General features: G+C 33.0%; 1 long non-coding RNA gene and 1 other non-coding gene across 2 annotated transcripts in view; one reads left to right on the top strand and one right to left on the bottom strand.

Moving 5' to 3' along the window:
* Positions 1–18,451, bottom strand: part of LOC126025728 (uncharacterized) — a 174,698-nt gene that overhangs the window by 107,016 nt on the left and 49,231 nt on the right. The gene's annotated exons all lie outside the window — the stretch shown is intronic.
* On the top strand, positions 16,035–16,183 carry LOC126026528 (U12 minor spliceosomal RNA). Its single transcript, XR_007501762.1, has one exon. It is a non-coding gene; the product is annotated as a U12 minor spliceosomal RNA (small nuclear RNA).

Raw genomic sequence — 18,451 nt, 5'->3', positions numbered from 1 at the left:
CCATTAATTTCTCTAATACTCATCTGCAATTTTAAAAAGTCCCATTTATATGATGAGGTGGACTAGAAGATGCTTAAGAAAAATACTGGCAGATCTTAGTTACTTTGTTGGTGGTCAACATGACGTTAGTAATATATATACATTTATGTTTTAGTATTTGGGCTATACCCAGTATGCACAGTCCTTAGTCATGGCTCTGTGCTTAGGGCTCATGCCTGCTAGACTCAGTGGAATATTTGGGGTGCTTAGGATGAAATCCAGGTCAGGTAAGGCATATATTTACCTGTTATACTATATCTGTCAATATTACAATCATGTATATAATGATATTATACCATGCTACCTTAGCTATCATTATGATAAAATTTTGTTCTTAATTCAAAAGTAAGCAGTTCTTTAAAATATCTCTAAATATTTGTACATTCCCTGTTACATAAATTAAGTATAAAGCATATAAAAATGAAAAATCAAAAGATTATAAATACCATAACTATTTTAAATTCCATATTTTAACCAGCTAATGTTCATATATAAGGAAAGCAATTGCATTAAATTTTATTAAGATATTTCAATAAAATACTGATAACTAGATTCTTAGTCTATAGTTTTTTTTTTTTTTTTCGGTTTTTGGTCCACACCTGGTGATGCTCAGGGGTTACTCCTGACTATAGTCTCAGAAATCTCTCTGAGCTTGGGGGACTATCTGGGGCTCTGGGGAATTGAACCGTGGTCCATCCTATGTCAGCTGCGAGCAAGGCAAATGCCTTACCGCTGCACCACTGCTCTGGCACCACTTAGAGATAATTCTAAAGACAACCTCTCAAAGTGAAGTTTGAAATGCTAAACTGAGGAGGACTTCTGAATTTCTAATTATAATTTTAACATCTAAATATTAGGGTGAATAAGCTGACATTAAATTATGGGAAAATTTTTATATATTTACAACCATCAAAACCATTACAAAATGGGGCCGGAGAGATAGCATGGAGGTAAGGTGTTTGCCTTGATGCAGAAGGTCAGTGGTTTGAATCCCGCATCCCATATGGTGAATGTGGAGTCAGGAATAACCACTGAGCGCTGCCTGGTGTGACCCAAACAAAACAAAACAAAAAAATTACAAAAGCCTATACCAGATGTAATGGTACCATGAGCTTCAAGCTCAATTCAGTTTTTCTCCTGTCTTTGTGACAAAATATTGTTGAACCACAACCAAATCCACAATTTGCATATTAAAAATAGCTGTTTTCTTATGATGATTTCATACTACCTAATTGGCTACCTAATTGGCTTTAACAGAGACCAAAAACAGCTGATCTTAAAATACTATTTAGCCTCTACAAAAATAATTTGCTGACCTATTACTTAAATCATCTTTCTCTGTCTAGCCTTTCTCTCTCTATGCAATTATACACTGTAGTTATTATAATTGTACTCATATTTCTGTACAAACCACCCACAGTGATTTAGTGAACCTGGTAAGGAATCATATGTGTTGACACCATGTCTTAGCTTCTGCCTCTGTTGGACAGGAATCCAAAACAACATCTTTAAAACTAAAGATGCTTAAATACTATTTTAAAAAATACAATATACAAGATATTGCTTCATTTCAAATTAAAGAATGGGAAAGATACATATTCATGTTTGCTTTAATCTTCCTATAGTGCATATTTAAATCATATAGTTTACTGGAGGAAAATAATGCATGGGTTAGGTTCAGCGTGATACTGCAGGGAGTAGCATGCTTTTCTTGCATGCGTCTGAAACACACTTGATCCAGAGCACCCTATATACCTTCTAGGCCTCACCAGGAATAATTCCTGAGTGCAGATCTCTAGTGCAGAACCTTGACATGACATGGAAAGAGAAAAGAAGAAAGAAAGAAAGAAAGAAAGAAAGAAAGAAAGAAAGAAAGAAAGAAAGAAAGAAAGAAAGAAAGAAAGAAAGAAAGAAAGAAAAAAGAAAGAAAGAAAGAAAGAAAGAAAGAAAGAGAAAGAGAGAGAAAGAAAGAAAGAAGAAAGAAGAAAGAAAGAAAGAAAGAAAGAAAGAAAGAAAAGAAAGAAAGAAAGAAAGAAAGAAAGAAAGAAAGAAGAAAGAAAGAAAGAAAGAAAGAAAGAAAGAAAGAAAGAAGAAAGAAAGAAAGAAAGAAAGAAAGAAAAGAAAGAAAGAAAGAAAGAAAGAAAGAAGAAAGAAAGAAAGAAAGAAAGAAAGAAGAAAGAAAGAAAGAAAGAAAGAAAGAAAGAAAGGAAGAAAGGAAGAAAGGAAGGAAGGAAGGAAGGAAGGAAGGGAAGGATGGAAGGAAGGAAGAAAGAAAGGAAAGAAAGAAGAAAGAAGAAGAAAGAAAGAAAGAAGAAAGAAAGAAAGAAAGAAAGAAAGAAAAGAAAAAGAAAGAAAGAAAGAAAGAAAGAAAAGAAGGAAGGAAGGGAAAGAAATAAAGGCAAATGGAAGGAAGGAAGGAAGAAAGAAGGAAGGAAGAAAGGAAGGAAGAAAGGAAGAAAGAAGAAAGAAAGAAAGAAAGAAAGAAAGAAAGAAAGAAAGAAAGAAAGAAAGAAAGAAAGAAAGAAGAAAGAAAGAAAGAAAGAAAAGAAGGAAGAAGGAAAGGAAGGAAGGAAGAGGAAGGAGGAAGGAAGGAAGGAAGGAAGGAAGGAAGAGAAAGAAAGAAGAAAGAAAGAAAGAAGAAAGAAAGAAGAAAGAAAGAAAGAAAGAAAGAAGAAAGAAAGAAAGAAAGAAAGAAAGAAGAAAGAAAGAAAGAAAAGAAAGAAAGAAAGAAGAAGAGAAGAAAGAAAGAGAGAAGAAAAAGGAAGTAAGGAAGGAAAAAAGGAAGGGAAAGAAAGAAAAAAAGAAAAGGCATGGGGCCTTGCTAAATTTGTTACCTCAGAAATTTGGCAATAAATTTTTGGTATGACCTATATTTATCAGAGCAAGAACAGATTGCCACAGCTTTTAGAACTGAAAGCTCATATGAATTTTCTTGCTTAGATTTAGGAATTAATAGATATCTTCTTCAGTGAGTCTCCACCCCACCCCCTTTTGCCAAAGCACAAAGCCATCTATATATAAGCTTGGGTAATGAGGTGACTACTACTGAAATTCAAAACACTTCAGACAAGCTTCCTCATGCACAAAATTTCGCTTTTAATTGGTTCTTAACTAAATTAATTAAGCTGGTATGACTCACTCTCCAGTCACAACTCAACTTGAAAAACACAAAGGAATATGGCTGGGATAACAAAAGCTAAAGCCCTGAATTACTCCTGATTTTCATATTAACAAGAGAGTTCAGCCTAGAGAGAAAAAGGTTAATTTGTTTTTTAATAGGCTTTTGAAAGACGTGATCAGGTCTAGTGTGATAATTTATGGTTAATCATATGTTTAGAGGCAAAAGGGATTAATCTTTTAATATTAGAGCCATTTTTGTGTAACATAAAATAAAGTTCTCTTCATAGTAACTTTAAAAGTTAAGTCAAATTTCCTTTTTTTTAAATAAAGTTGGAAAAACTGACAAGAAGAAAAAAAGCAATTCTCTCATAGCAGTAGCACAGTGAGAACAGAATGACAGCATCATTCCCTGATCAAACTACAGCAACTAGCTCATCCTTCATTTCACCATTTCTCTTAAACATCTTCCACTGACTTAGGTATTGGCAGCAATGCACCCTGAACAATAAAACAAAAGTTGTGCTCTGAGCCTACTGAAGTTGAAAGAAAGAGAGGCCATTTTGCTGCTGGATCAATAGCACAGTGGTAGGACATTTGCCTCTCACACAGCCCACCGACCTGAGTTCGATTCCCAACAACCCATAGGGTCCTACAAGCCTGCCAGGGGAGATTTCTAAGTGCAGAGCCAGGAGTAAACTCTGAGCATCGCTGGGTGTGACCCAAAGAATCAAAATAAATAAATAAATAATAAATAAATAAAGCCATTTTACAAAGACCTCTCTGTCAATCCTCATGCCTTCCCCAGGAAATGTAATTCTTGAAAGTTTTAGTTTGCCAAACTAAGCCACTGTTATTCTGATGCATTGGCGTCTTGCAAAAATGATCTAAAAAACAATATCAGAAAACAGCACAGAATTGTATAAATCCATTAAGGTGTGTAGAGGACATTTATTAGTTGACCTGTGACTCCTCAAAAATGATATCCTCAAGCCATAATTACTGTAAACTTAATGTGTTAGGTCCTATTAGAAGTAAGTTTTAATGAGATCAATAAGGTAAATTGTATTCACTTTTACAGGTATCATCATACAAAAGAACGTTTGGGTCATAGAGATACAAAGCAGGGAGATAATCAAGGGATTGAGCTGGAAATAAAGTTTAAAACTAACCTAAAACTGCCTTGGACTTAACACAGCTGGAAAAAGAAAATGGAGTACTGTTTTTTTCTTCAAATCACAAGGGAGAACATGATTTTGCAGACACCTTGATATTGATATCTAGAATTCTGATGCCAACACATTCCTGTTGTTTAATTAATTATGTTTTGGATGTTAGATCAGTTCTAGGAAACAAATAGTACATTAGTCACAATGATTTTAACCATGCACTTACAAAGTACTTCAACCATAGAGTAAGGTAGTTTAGATATGGTGACAAGTTAAAATAGAAGCTTTATAATCTAAAAATTAGGGGTCTGAGAAATAGTAATTGGGTTAAGGCGCTTGTCTTACATGGGACCAAGTTGGGTTCCATTACCAGGACAACACATGGACTCCAGAGAACCTCCAGAAATAATTTCTGAGCACAGAGTTGGGAACAAATTGTGAATCACAAGATACAAACCACAGCCCCATGGCCTCCCCTCAAATAAAAATAAACAATAGTTTCACTCATCTATGGGTTTTAAGTAAAATAAAAGACATTTTTGCAATAATTCTCAGAGACAAAAGAGGAGGGCTGGAAGTTGCAGCTCACAACATGAAGCTCACCACAGTGATGAGTGCAGTTGGAGAAATAACTACATTGAGAACTATCCTAACTATGTGAATGAATGAGGGAAGTAGAAAGCCTGTCTAGAGCACAGGTTGGGGTTGTGTGGGGAGGAGGAAGATTTGGGACATTAGTGGTGGGAATGTTGCACTGGTGAAGGAGGGTATTCTTTACATGCCTGAAACCCAACTACAATCATATTTGTAATCAAGGTGTTTAAATAAATATATAAAAATAAGGGAAAAATAACCACACACAAAAAGAATTAAACAATGAATCTCTTGTGACTAGAACTGCTGTACATATTTTGATATAGTGGGTGACCAGTCTAGTTCACCCCTCACACTGATCATATTTAATAATATCGAGCACCTGTTTTGGCATTCCTCAGACATTTGCACATTTTTTTAAATCAATTTGGGGGAAGTTCCACGTTATTTCCACTGTGCTGGGATGTCACCCATTGTTAGGGGAAGTGAGCCACTAACTACAAGAATAATTAATGAGACTATACTGTGTCTGGAATCATTTTGGAACTTCCATATACCAAGTATATGTTCAATCATTTTGACCTGACACCTTGATTCCAAGACTTAGATCTTTTATGAGTTGATACGATAAGAAAACATATATCCTATTATACTTTATGTAGTTTTTTTTTCTACACTGTCCTGTTGTGTTTCTCTCATCAATAAAAATACTTAACTGATTGGGTATATTAATAGAAATAGAATAAAAATCTGTTGATAGAATTTTCTTACTAATTATAAATCAATAAAATGAAACAAAAGTCAAGCAGATCACTAATAATTTTTATGATTTATTTTAAGCATTTGTAAAACAATACTAGGAACATAATCATTGGTGTTATTACTTTGTAAATATAAAAGAGTATTTAAACTTATCCCTTCCACTGTTTACTCAACAATATTATAGAGTTTTTTTTTATGTATTAGAGAACTTAATTAGAAACCATTCTGTGACATTTTTTCTTTAGGACTGCCAGAACCATAGGATGAAACTTGAACTCTCAGTTCCTTTCCAGATTTCAAGGTTCAGTTGCCTGTGGCCTCGCTCCTCTTGTTAAGTAACTGAGTTCAGGTTCATGTTGACCTGTTCAAATTGCTAAATCTTGGCTACTCAATTTTATATTTTGTTTAGTTGTAAGTGAATCTTCAAACAAACTTAAAAGATTGAATGATAAATAGCAGCCACACAAGTCTTTCTCTATTTTTGTTTTATCCTATTACATCCTACTGCATGTATATAGTATAGCAAAAGTTATTTGATTTTTTTATTCCAATCCAAACTAATCCTGACCTATATAACAAACCATAAACTCAATATTTTTCCTTAATCTCACTTCTCAGAAAGTTAACTAAAGATCTCTCAATTTCTTAGTTGTAATTTTACCTTTGTATTGTTTCATTGTGTCCTTATTCTGAAAACTCCCGTTATTTAAACTGTTATTCTGTTAAAGTTTTTATTATTTAAAAATATTTTGCTATTTAACTGTTATTCTGTTATTTAAAGTTTATATGCTGATACAACATAAATTAAAACCTTCTGACAATAAAAAAAAGCTTACGGATTTCATCATGACAAAATGATGAAGTGATCAGACTATCAGACTATACTTCTGAGGACTGAGAAATATTATTGTGTTTGTCTGTAGAACCCTGATTTGACTTAGTATAATTCTAATGCTCTGAAGAAAATTATATATATGAATTCTCCTTAAGTAACAATTGATTTCCAGTAGCTCTGGAAATAAGTACATTAAATAACGTGGAAAGAGGAACTATGTTGTTAGTTTCAAATGAGACCTGTATGTCAAAAGATAACAAAAACTGCCATATCTCTATGTATCTCTCTTTTCTGGTAGTTAAAGTAAGATACTAATTATATTTAGGTATATTTTTAAATATATCAAACTATTTGAAAGAAATAATAAAAATTTTAAAGACATTTGTATATTTTAATATGGTAAGTTTTGTCATTTCTATCTAGTTGAAAATGTCTTATTCTTATTAATCAGAATCACAAAATTGCATTGAGCCAGAAACTAATTGAATCAATGCTCAAACATGAGATATATATTTACACAGATATATTAATATGACATCTACTCTGCTATATCTATACTTGGGAAAGATGAATATTTTGATTTTTATTTTATTAATATATTTGAAGCACATACTCAAAAAGGGCAGAATAGAATGACAGTCAATTTTCAAATTATTGAATTTCAAGCTTGATGTTTATATAAAAGAATCTCTTAAACATTGGTTTAAACATTGGTATTGTTTTACAAGTAAAATATTAAGCCCAGTCATTATTTCTGAACATCTCCAAACATACTTTCATAATTAATAGGCATTTAAGCATCTTTGCTAAATTAGCTTTAATGTATACCCCTGTATCATTAAACATAAATATTGCAATTTGGAAATATATCTGTACTTTTACTAGAATCCAAAGTCTAAATTATATTGACTGCTGTAACTTAAAATAAAACATCTTGTATTTAATATAAAAATTTTTGAGTTAGAGAGATTGCACAGGAGGTAAATCACTGTTTGGTTTGCTGCTGACCTAGTCCCAGGGTACCACATATGTTTTTGAGAACATCACTGGAATGAGCACTGAGTACAAAGCCAGGAATATTTTTGAAAAGTTCTGGATGTGCTCTATATGTCTCACCAGTTCCCCAATATTAAAATAAAAAAATTGTCAATAATTATTATATAAACACATCAATATATTTATTGTTATTTATATTAAAATGAATAACATAACATGTTTTCTCCAATACAGATTGAATGCATGTGTAGATTCTTCAAATAATATGAAAGTTTTTACTTGCTAAAGTCTGTTTAAATCTTGTGAGGAATTCAATATGATCTTATTCATTGTTTAATTCTCTCATTTCGTATACATATATAGCAGTATTGAATGTTTCAAATATTCAATTGGATGTTAACAGGTGCTTTATTTTATTTAAGAGAATGTCAAGGCTATATGATTTACAAATCTACACTAGTCAGTTTTCAATTAAGATTTAAGTGTAACCTACGTTTCTTTCTGTGCTCAATTATGTAACTAGAAAGGTGCAGTAGCTTGTATTAATCTATCAATTGAAACATTCATGTATAAATACTTTTTCAGTTTGGATATTTATTGCATCCATAACATCTTTGGCTTTTTAACTCTATTGTATTCTGGCTTCATAAGAGTATAAGAGGTCTTCTAATTTTATAAACAGGGGGCCAGGCCAGTTCACTGTCGTTTAGAGAGCTGGAGGGTTGACCTATAATTAAAAAAAAGTATGAACAACAGTACCCTTTTGGCCATAGTTTGAAGACCCCTACCAGACACTGAGAGAAGTCAAAAGGAGAAAAGTGCAGTACATTCCACAAATGCACTCTGCAGGCCCAGGAAGTGTTGACTGTAAAGAAGCAACAGGCACAGGTGGCAAAAATACCTGGCAGGCTGGATACATATCTTTTGTGGGTGACATGTGGCCTGCAGGCTATTGCTTGAGGAGCCCTGGTATAGAGTTTGGAGTATCTTTCTGGTACTTTTTTTATAATGATAATTTTTAATTTGACCAAAGTGGATTACATATCTTTCAGAGTAATATTTTAGGTACATATTGACATTGAACCAGGGGAATTCCCACCACCAAAGTTGTCCTCCCTCCACCCTCTTTCTAATTCTAAAATGTGTAAACTTCTTAGATTTACAGTTAATAATGTCATAGCTAATGCTATATAACTACTCAGGAATGTTTCACCGTGAAGTTACACAATCAGAGATTCATTATGAACCTGTCTTGCTGGTTTTAATGCTTACATCTGTCAGCACATCCAAGGGTGATCAGTCTCTGATTCTCAGTGAACAACTTAAAAGTGACTGATTATCTGCTTAACATAGTTTACTTAAACAAGTAGGTTTATTTAGATTAATAAGCACAAATCAGGAAGTTGTCTGATGAATGATTGATATAGAAAATAATTAGTCAACTTTTAAAAGATCTTACTCTCACTATAGATAGATTTTAGTTAAATAAAGATTAGTAACAAATATTAAGACTTTTCTGAAGGTATAAAAAAAAACCCTGGATGAGTATGTATCACTCAAGGGGGTGAAAAAAAAAAAAAAAGAACAGTACTACCAGCGACTCGGTGACAAACCAGCAAAACTGGTGAGCACAACCCTGCTCAAAGACCCAAACTAGATGATTGCAGCTGCTCCATTTTGCAGCTTCTCATTTCTCTTAGTCAATGAGCTCCAACACAACATCTATAAAACACAATACTGCAAAGGCCGCATAGGGAAAACAACACAGAACCCCATCATGACTAGAGAATGAAGATGAAATCTCGAAAACATGAAAATTTCTGGCCATCTCTATCACCACTCAGGTAAGGACTTTAGAGAGGAAAACTGGAGGATGTTCAAGGAACTCAAAGAAACAATGAAATGAACCAAATTAATCACCAATAAGATTCATGAAGTTACGATGGGAAAAATGAGAAAACTTGAAACAGAAATAACAGTTATGAAAATTTTGGTAGGTGAAAGGAAACCCTCGCTGGGAGGCCTCACTAGCAGACTAACATCTGTGGAGGACAGATTCAATGAGCTGTAATGTGAGGTGCATAATAAATCCATACAACAGAAGACATTGAAAAAGTGCCATAAAACAAAAGAACAGATGATGGAAAAATTCCTTAAAACAAGTGAGCAGACAACAGTAGAGAACTGCAGACAACTCCATACAACAGAAGATGTTGAAAAAGAGACATAAAATTAAATAACAGTAGATGGAAAAATTCCTCAAAACACATGAACAGACAACAGAACTTTGGGATAAATTCAATGAAAAAACATAAGTATCATTGTAGACTCAGAGACCCATAAAAACCTTCATTAAGAATAACATCCAGGGGCCTGGAGAGATAGCACAGCGGTGTTTGCCTTGCAAGCAGCCGATCCAGGATGTAAGGTGGTTGGTTCGAATCCCGGTGTCCCATATGGTCCCCCGTGCCTGCCAGGAGCAATTTCTGAGCAGACAGCCAGGAGTAACCCCTGAGTACCGCCGGGTGTGGCCCAAAAACCAAAAACCAAAAAAAAAAAAAAAATGAATAACATCCAGGTGCTAAAGGAATAGCACAGTGGATAGAGTGTTTGCCTTGTACTTGGCAGATCCAGGTTCAATATCCAGCATCCCATATGGTCCCCCAAGCCTGCCAGGAGTGATATCTGAGAAAAGAGCTAGCAGTAACCCCTGAGCACCACTGGGTGTGGACCAAAAGAAAAAAAAATAAAATAAAAAGTCAAGGATATAATTGCTGAGATATTCCTAGAACTAAAGAATGTATGCAACTTTATTCTGAATCCTAAAATGTACCAACTAAAAGAGACCGAAATAGTATCCAAGGTACATCCTAGTCACAATGGTGAAAAACACAGAAAGAGATAGAATATTGAAAGCAGCAAGATTAAAAAGGCAAATTACCGTATATACATGAACATAAGCCGACCCTCCTAATTTTACCCTAAAACTGGGAAAACGTAATGGCTCGAGTATATTGGAGGTGGAAAATGCAGCAACCACTGGTACATTTCAATATATATATATATATATATATATATATTATATATATATATATATATATATATACACACACCTAAAGCAATTACAATAACTGAGGAATGAGTAGATACACCTTTTCAATATTTATTGCTAAAGAATAACTGTAAATTGCTACAATAACTTTAAAACTTTAAATTAAGTGAAGAAAACCATAGCTTAACAGAAATCAAGCTAAATCACAAAGGTTAAAATTCTTCAAAACTGGATTCCTCTGCTTCTCATCTGTATGTCCAAACAGAGCTTCAGCTGATGTGACGGTAGCAGCATAGACATTGTCATCATCATCATCACTGAGTTCACAGATATCATCATCACTGCTGTCAACCTCATTCAAAGTGAAGAATAGTGCGGGTTAAATAGTTCAGTGGCATCCAGTTCAGTTCAGCCACCTACCTCTTCAGCTCAACCGCAACTTGTGGACTGAGTTGAAGCAACACCTCCTCCAGCAGACGGCAAAAGACAACTGGAGACTACGTACCTGCCACCGAATCAAATACCCTGTATGACCCGAGTATAAGCCGAGTTCGGGTTTTTGGCACAAATTTTGTGCCAAAAAAACTCGGCTTATACTCAAATATATAGGTGCATACAAAGAAGAATCCTTGAGATTTATAATATATTTATCACAAGCAACCTTCCAGGAATGAAAACAGTGGTGGGATATGTTAAAAAAAAATCAAAGAATAAGTGCTTACTCAAGAATACTTCATTCAGACTTTTTCAGGTTTGAAGGAAGAATACACAGTTTCAGAGATAAATAACAGCTCAGAAATTTCACGACTCAGAACAAACCTTAAAAGAAGTTAAGGGTCTACTTTAAGGCGAAGTAAAGCTAACAAAGACAAACTAACAATATTTAATTCTCTATTCTTCAACATCCCACACATTTTACATTTTTAACAATATATCCTTTATTTTTCAAAACATGTTAAATTTTTGCGATTTTTTCTTCTTCCTTTTTTTTTTTTTTTGCTTTTTGGGCTACATGCAGTGACACTCAAGGGTTACTCCTGGCTATGTACTCAGAAATCGCTGCTGGCTTGAGGGACTGTATGGGATACCAGGGGATAGAACTGCTGTCCGTCCTAGGTTGGCACATGCAAGGCAAATGCCCTACAGCTGTGCCACTGTTCCAGTCCCTAAACCATGTTAATTTTTGTAAGCATATTTAAACTTAAAATGATCAAATCCTTAAGTAGTTTTTATAAAGAATTGCTGCTTAAAGCAAAAGGTATCATTACTAGGGTTACTCAAAAATTATTCTAGATATAACTTTTTATGTAACCACATATATGTATATAATCATTAAAATATCATAATTTATTTTCTTACTGATTAAAGACTATGTGCTTTATTTATACTTTCAGACATTTTCTTCCTTAACTATATTTTCCTTGAATAATCTTAGACTGATTTTTGTAACTCAAGTTTGTACCTTATTCTTTGGATTCATTTTGATTATTTTGAGTACCCAAATGATATCTATGTTAATTATTGGTTACTGTCCTAGTTTTATACTAGGAAATATATTAATTAAAATTATAAAAAAAATTATAAAAAATTTTTAGAATTGTTCACCATTGATAGCAGGCAGGATAAATATTTTATTCTATTCAGTAATATCTTATTAAACAAAATAAGAAAGTTTCTAATTCTATTTATAACATTAAGCCAAGTGCAAATAATATTAGAAGGGTAATCTTCTTTGCAGTATGAACTACATATTGCAAAAATGATTGTATACATCATGATAAAAAATCCGTGAAAATGTTTTCTCAAAAATACATAAATAGTTTATTCTAATCATCCTGCTATTTTAACTCTTTTGCATGTGATTAGTTTAAAATGATATTTTATGCTTTGTTCATTTTTTAAAAATAAATGCAGCATTTTAAAATTTTTTTTATTTTTAATTATGAGAACAAAGATTCAAAGAAAGAGGACAAGGTAAAGTTACAATGGAAGGACAATCACTCAGAGCCAGAATTCTCAGAAGTCCCCTTTCTGATATCTCAACTTTGAACTTTCAGCCAAAGAACATTAAGAAAAATAAAACAAAACCCATATACAATTACTTTGTCCCTCAAGTCCCCAGATTGTAATACATAATATATCTTAGCAGCACACAAAGCAATGTAAAGCCATAAAACTTATGTAACTCCTTAAACATTGAATGCAAAGTACTTTTTTACACTTCCATGCACATGCATATTAGTTTAAGTTAACCTCCAAAGTTTAAGTGGGTTGTTTTTCTTAAGGATTAGAGTCAAAGGAGTACAGTAAAAACGATGTTTGAGTGGCAATTATTGTTTGCATAGGCCCACCAAAATATGAGGGACATGAAAAGGAAAATCCTTGGCTTAAGTACAAGAGACCCTACCCCTGAAGTTTCTAGGCTTCAGGCAAACTAATTTGTCTAATCCAAGTCATTGTCTGCAGTGCCAATACAGTTTTATTTTTCACAGTCTCTGTTGTTGGTAGCATGTTTCTGTATTAAAGATCCTGGAATCAAATGCAGCATTTCTAACATGAAATTATCACAAAGAGTCATCTTGATTCTTCACAAATGTAGATTGGCCCAATAGAAGGCATGTTTAGCCAGTTTATCACTGCTTTTTCAAAGGAGTCACAAAATGAAGTAGCAGTGATCCTCTGATATTGTCTAAGAAGGTTAGAATGTGCATATTTTTTAGTCTTAAAATTCAATCATTTTGCTATTCATTTAAAGAGAAATTACTTTACATATCCCAAAGAGAAAATTAAAGTTTGAATTTATATCAAATATGCAGCTTCTTTATACTTTACTTTCACTGCATACAAAAGAAGATCTAGAGACTGAAGGCATATGTTAACTTAGGTGTCTAGTGTTTGGGAAAGTATATTAAAAATTTGAGCTATTGGGTCTTCTTAGTTCCATTTTTTGGGGGTTACATACTGATAATTTCTGGGGATCTGGGACTTCCACATGCAAACTATATGCTCGAGTGCTTTGATCTATTTGATCAGCTCTGAACTATTGAACTATGGGTTTTTAGAAGGTTATTATGATAACAGTTAATAAAAAATTAACCTTAACACCATTATATTAAAACTATACTTTCTAAACATAATTAATACATAAAACAATTATATTGCACGGTGAGTACAAGGTACAATATATACATATGGTTTACTTTTTAATAAAATCTAGACAATAAAAACTTTTTATTAATAAAAATATACTAAGAAAAAACATTCTTGGATCTTCTGTATTAAAGTATATAATTTTCATGCTAAAATAGAATTCAGTTTATAATTTTATGTACTTTAATAAATACATATTTCAGAAATGGAGTTTCACACAAAATATTGCTTGTGTTCATTTTTTCTATTCTAGTTCTTTTGCAATTGTACAAATCCCTGAATCTTAAAGATCAGATCAATTTATTTTAGTTGTTTTAGATCTTTGGGAAGAAAATGTTGACAGCTATAAAAAATTATTAAAGAAAATCAGTGGTTAAAATTGTAAAAGAGAAATAGAGTTAGACTTAGAAAATTATCTTAAAATGCTGTTCTTGTTTTAGTCTGAAAGGTCAGCATTTCATATAAAAAAATCCTGCCTGACAAACTTGACTCTTAATAAAGTAACAGAATTACAATTGGATTCCACCATTCCAAATTAGTAAACGGGACTCTTAAAATGTATCTTTCAGTAAAGCTAGAACAAAAAATGACAGCATTTAATGGAACTTAACTTTTAATGGAAATTAAAAGTAGATATTGAATGTTTATAAATTGTAAGAAATTGTCTAATTGTAACATTCCATAATAATGAAGATTATGTTGCAATGTTTGTTACTCTTTTTTTTCTTCTATTAGATCACAGATCTATTCCATTTACTATTGAATCCAGTAAAATGTAAGTGATTGGGGTAATTATAAAACACCCCATAATTTGTCATTCCCAAAATGTTTACTATATTTAATAAAAATTAAGAAAGAGCAGGGTTTTGATTAAAAATAGGTAGGTACTTAGGCCAGAGCGATAGTACAGCGGTAGGGCACTGACCTTGCAAGCACTGATCTAGGATGTACCTTGGTTCAATTCCCCCTCTACTGTCCTTGTGTCCCATATAGTCCCCTAAGCCAGGAGCGATTTCTGAGTGCATAGCCAGGAGTAACCCCTGAGCATCAACTGGTGTGACCCAAAATGCCAAAAAAAAAAAAAAAGACTGGTAGAAACCACACAATATATATTAAAATGTAATATAACTTAAAAACATAATGTTGCTGACAGTGGTAGAGCTTTATAAAGAAAATCATAGACATGCTCACATTTATGTTCAAGGAAGAAATCTTTCATGTGCACCATTTGAAAAAAGTACTCTTCGTATAAAGAGCAGCAAGAGAGAATCTCTTCCTTTGTAGTAGCAAATATTTACCATCATGATAGTAAAAAAGAGAATGGAGCTATAGAAAGATGAAAGTGGAATAGCAAGCTCTTCTTCAATAGAGGTAACTTTAGGTATATTTTTTGAGTGTAATGAGAAAAGGCAAAACTTCAGCATAGTTTATATTAAGCAAAAACTATTAATAACTGGCATTATGAGGATATTAAGGTAAATAAAGGGAAGCATCAATGTGGATTATCCTAGGAGGATGGCAGTTACAGGTCACAAGAACATGCAAGAACTTGGGTAATTTGAAATGTAGAAAAATATTTCCCTAGACTAACAAAGTCAGTGAATAAACATCTCTTGTTATTTACTATGAAAAGTAAAGATTAAGTTAGCTATTTTTATATTTATTATTTATTTCTGAGTACAATTTGTTCATCTAACTTGTGATTGATTAAATTGTGTGGCATTTTTATTTATAAACATTTAATTTTTATAAATATTTACATTAGAGTAAAAAGCAACTCTTGGGCAGAGAGATAGCATAGCAGTGGGCATTTGCCTTATACCCTGCTGACTGGGAATTACCTGGCTTTGATTCCCGGCATCCTATATGATCCTCTGAGCCTGCCAGGAGTGATTTCTGAGCACAAAACCAGGAGTAACCGCTGAGAGCAGCTAGGTGTGGCACAAAAACAACAACAAAAAGAGTAGTCTTTAATCTGTATCATTAAAACAAAATCTTTAAAATATTAAAAAAATAAAATTTCGGAATCAGTTTTTTTAAAGTAACTGATTATTTTATCTCATTCTGGATGTCCACCAAAAAGCACCAAGCAGGAAAATATATTTGCACATAAATGCATGCATGTATATTTGTTCTATTATATATTGTACATGCATATTCTACCAAAAACTATTTCGATATACAATTAAATAACTTTAAGTGTAGATAATACAAAATAGGTGACAACTGCAGGACTTATATGTACCTACTTAAATGGCACACTGATGTAATCATAATTTAGAAAAGTTAAGTAGAAAATATAGGTGAAAATAAAAAATGCATGCCTTAAACTTATGATTAAGGAAAATAACGACCCGGGGTGACACCGGGTCCTCTCTGCCGATGTGAGACGAATTTTTGCGCGGGTAAAGGTCGCCTGCCTGGTGACCCGCCTACTTTGCGGGATGCCCGCGGGGTGCGATCTGCCCGACACCCTCTTTAGTGTCAGCCTCAAGAGCAGAAGGTGATGGTGTGCCCAGAGGCTAGGGGCGCAGCCCTTGCCGCTTTTGGGGCTCTTGATGGCATCTAATCTTTTATTTAACAATTCTTCATCAAGTCTTATTCGGATTGTCTGGGTGTCACCAACAAAAAAAAAAGAAAACAAAACAAAAGAAAAATGCTGGTGAATGTAATTTTCTGTTTATCATTTTGGGGGAAGCTGGTGTCTTGGCCAGTTGTACTTAGAGTTTGTTCCCAGATTTGTGCTCAGGAATTATTACGTAATGTGCTTAATGGAACATATGCAGTGCTGGGCTTAAACCAGGTTTGCAATATAGAAAACTAATAATATAGAAAACTACAACCTGTACCCCCCCCCACATTTATTATATTTTTAATTAAGCACCCACTGAACCCAGAAGAAATTATGAAGATATTTTTAAAAGGTGTTGGATATAGAATAGTGGGCCTTTTAAACAATTATTAAAATATCTGTAAAGAGAAAAAGCAAAACAAAATTTATTACAAAAGTATGAATAGTAAAACATCAACATTGTATATGTATATATCATTAATTATTTAACTCTGCACACAAAAAAACTTCAATTAAAATTAAAATAATAGTTTGGAACTAAGATACAAAAGGGGATAAGGGAGAAGACTTCCATGTGACTGACTCTGGATTCTACTGGATTTGATACCAATTTCCTGCCAAATCATGTTGCACTAGCATCACCAAGAACTGCCCTAGAGTATCCCCAAGCATTGATGGGGTAGGTTCGGGAGAACCCTCTCCATCAGGCCCCCCTCTGCTGCGAGACCGCTCTCCATTCTTAAGTACCACTTAAAAGCTCCACCTTTCACACACCTGAAAAAATTCTGGTTTACAGAGTGATAAATGTAAGCAGCATATCACATTAAGTAATTTTTGGTTTTTGAAGACTAAAATCATTAAAGTGTTTACCTGGCTGTCAGCTTTTAGTACTTTTGGCTTTTAGTACAAAATTATTCATTTATTTTTTAATTATTTCTAAAAAGTATATGAGTAACAAGAAACTACATTTCACATATCTTTGTACAAAAATGTATTTTTCTTAATAATAAAATTTCAAAAAATGAAACATCATAAGTATAATTTTCAGACCTAATATATAGGAAAGACAGAAAACCAAACTATCAATTGCACTGGACATTTTTGATCTACTTTATAAATCATTCCTGAGTCTTCAAAAATTTAATAGACATTCATCAAACAAGTGTTTTATGGGTATACAATTCCAGTTGTTTTGATGAAAATCTTCCAGACATCTGTTGCATAACACACTGCCTTTAATTTACAATATAGCAATGTGCCATTCAAAATTTGCTTCAAAGTTAGATATTTTCTGAAGTTTATTTATTTATTTATTTTTGCCTGTTTTTGTTTTTACTGGAGGCTCAGGTGGCACATGACAGTTCATAAAATGGCTTAAGAGGTATGGGCAGAGGGGAAACAAAAAATAAACTGGATGGGAAAGAAAAAGCACCAGGAGGACAGGCTGTTTCTTTCTCAGCTTCCTGAAGTTTATTTTTTAATTATTTTGATTTGAGGCAACATCTCCTGCACCCGGAACATACTCTGGAAGATATTGAATATATATATGTATATATATATATATATATATATATAACCTTGATTGTGTAATTGATCTGATATTGAAATTCAGAAAAGGTGTTTGCATATATTGAAATTGATATAATTATACTGATCAAATAAGTTCAGTTTTGTCATCAATTATAACTTCCAAACTCATTGAATATGAGTAAAGTAAAAACATTGTCTAGGTCAGTAAACTCAATGATGTTCAAAAGCACATATCATGTTCACTTAATAACATTTTGTGTCAAACTTTTGGGTGTCTAATCCCAACACTGATACTGTAATTACTGTGTAATCTCTTTCCATAACATCTAAAAGCTATTCTTGTATATAACATTCATAAAACCATTTATGAATCAATAACACAGATATCTAATACATTCAAAAGTCTACAGAGAGACATTTCTTGTATAAATCAAAATATATTTGATAGTGGAAATCACCTGGATTTAAGGATGAAAATTCATTATCTGGAATCTAAAGTATAAGTTAAATTTTTGTGATTACAGGAACATTATTATTAGGGAAGTGAAAATGTGCTTACAATTGCCAAGAGTGCCGTAGTATCATTAAAAAGGAATATTGTTTGTGGCTAGATGGTATGTATGGTTTAGGAGTTT

Source organism: Suncus etruscus, chromosome 13 (genome assembly GCF_024139225.1).
Source record: "Suncus etruscus isolate mSunEtr1 chromosome 13, mSunEtr1.pri.cur, whole genome shotgun sequence".
Taxonomy (NCBI): domain Eukaryota; kingdom Metazoa; phylum Chordata; class Mammalia; order Eulipotyphla; family Soricidae; genus Suncus; species Suncus etruscus.
The sequence above is the reverse complement of the archived record's forward strand: the minus strand, read 5'-3'. Positions and strand labels throughout refer to the sequence as shown.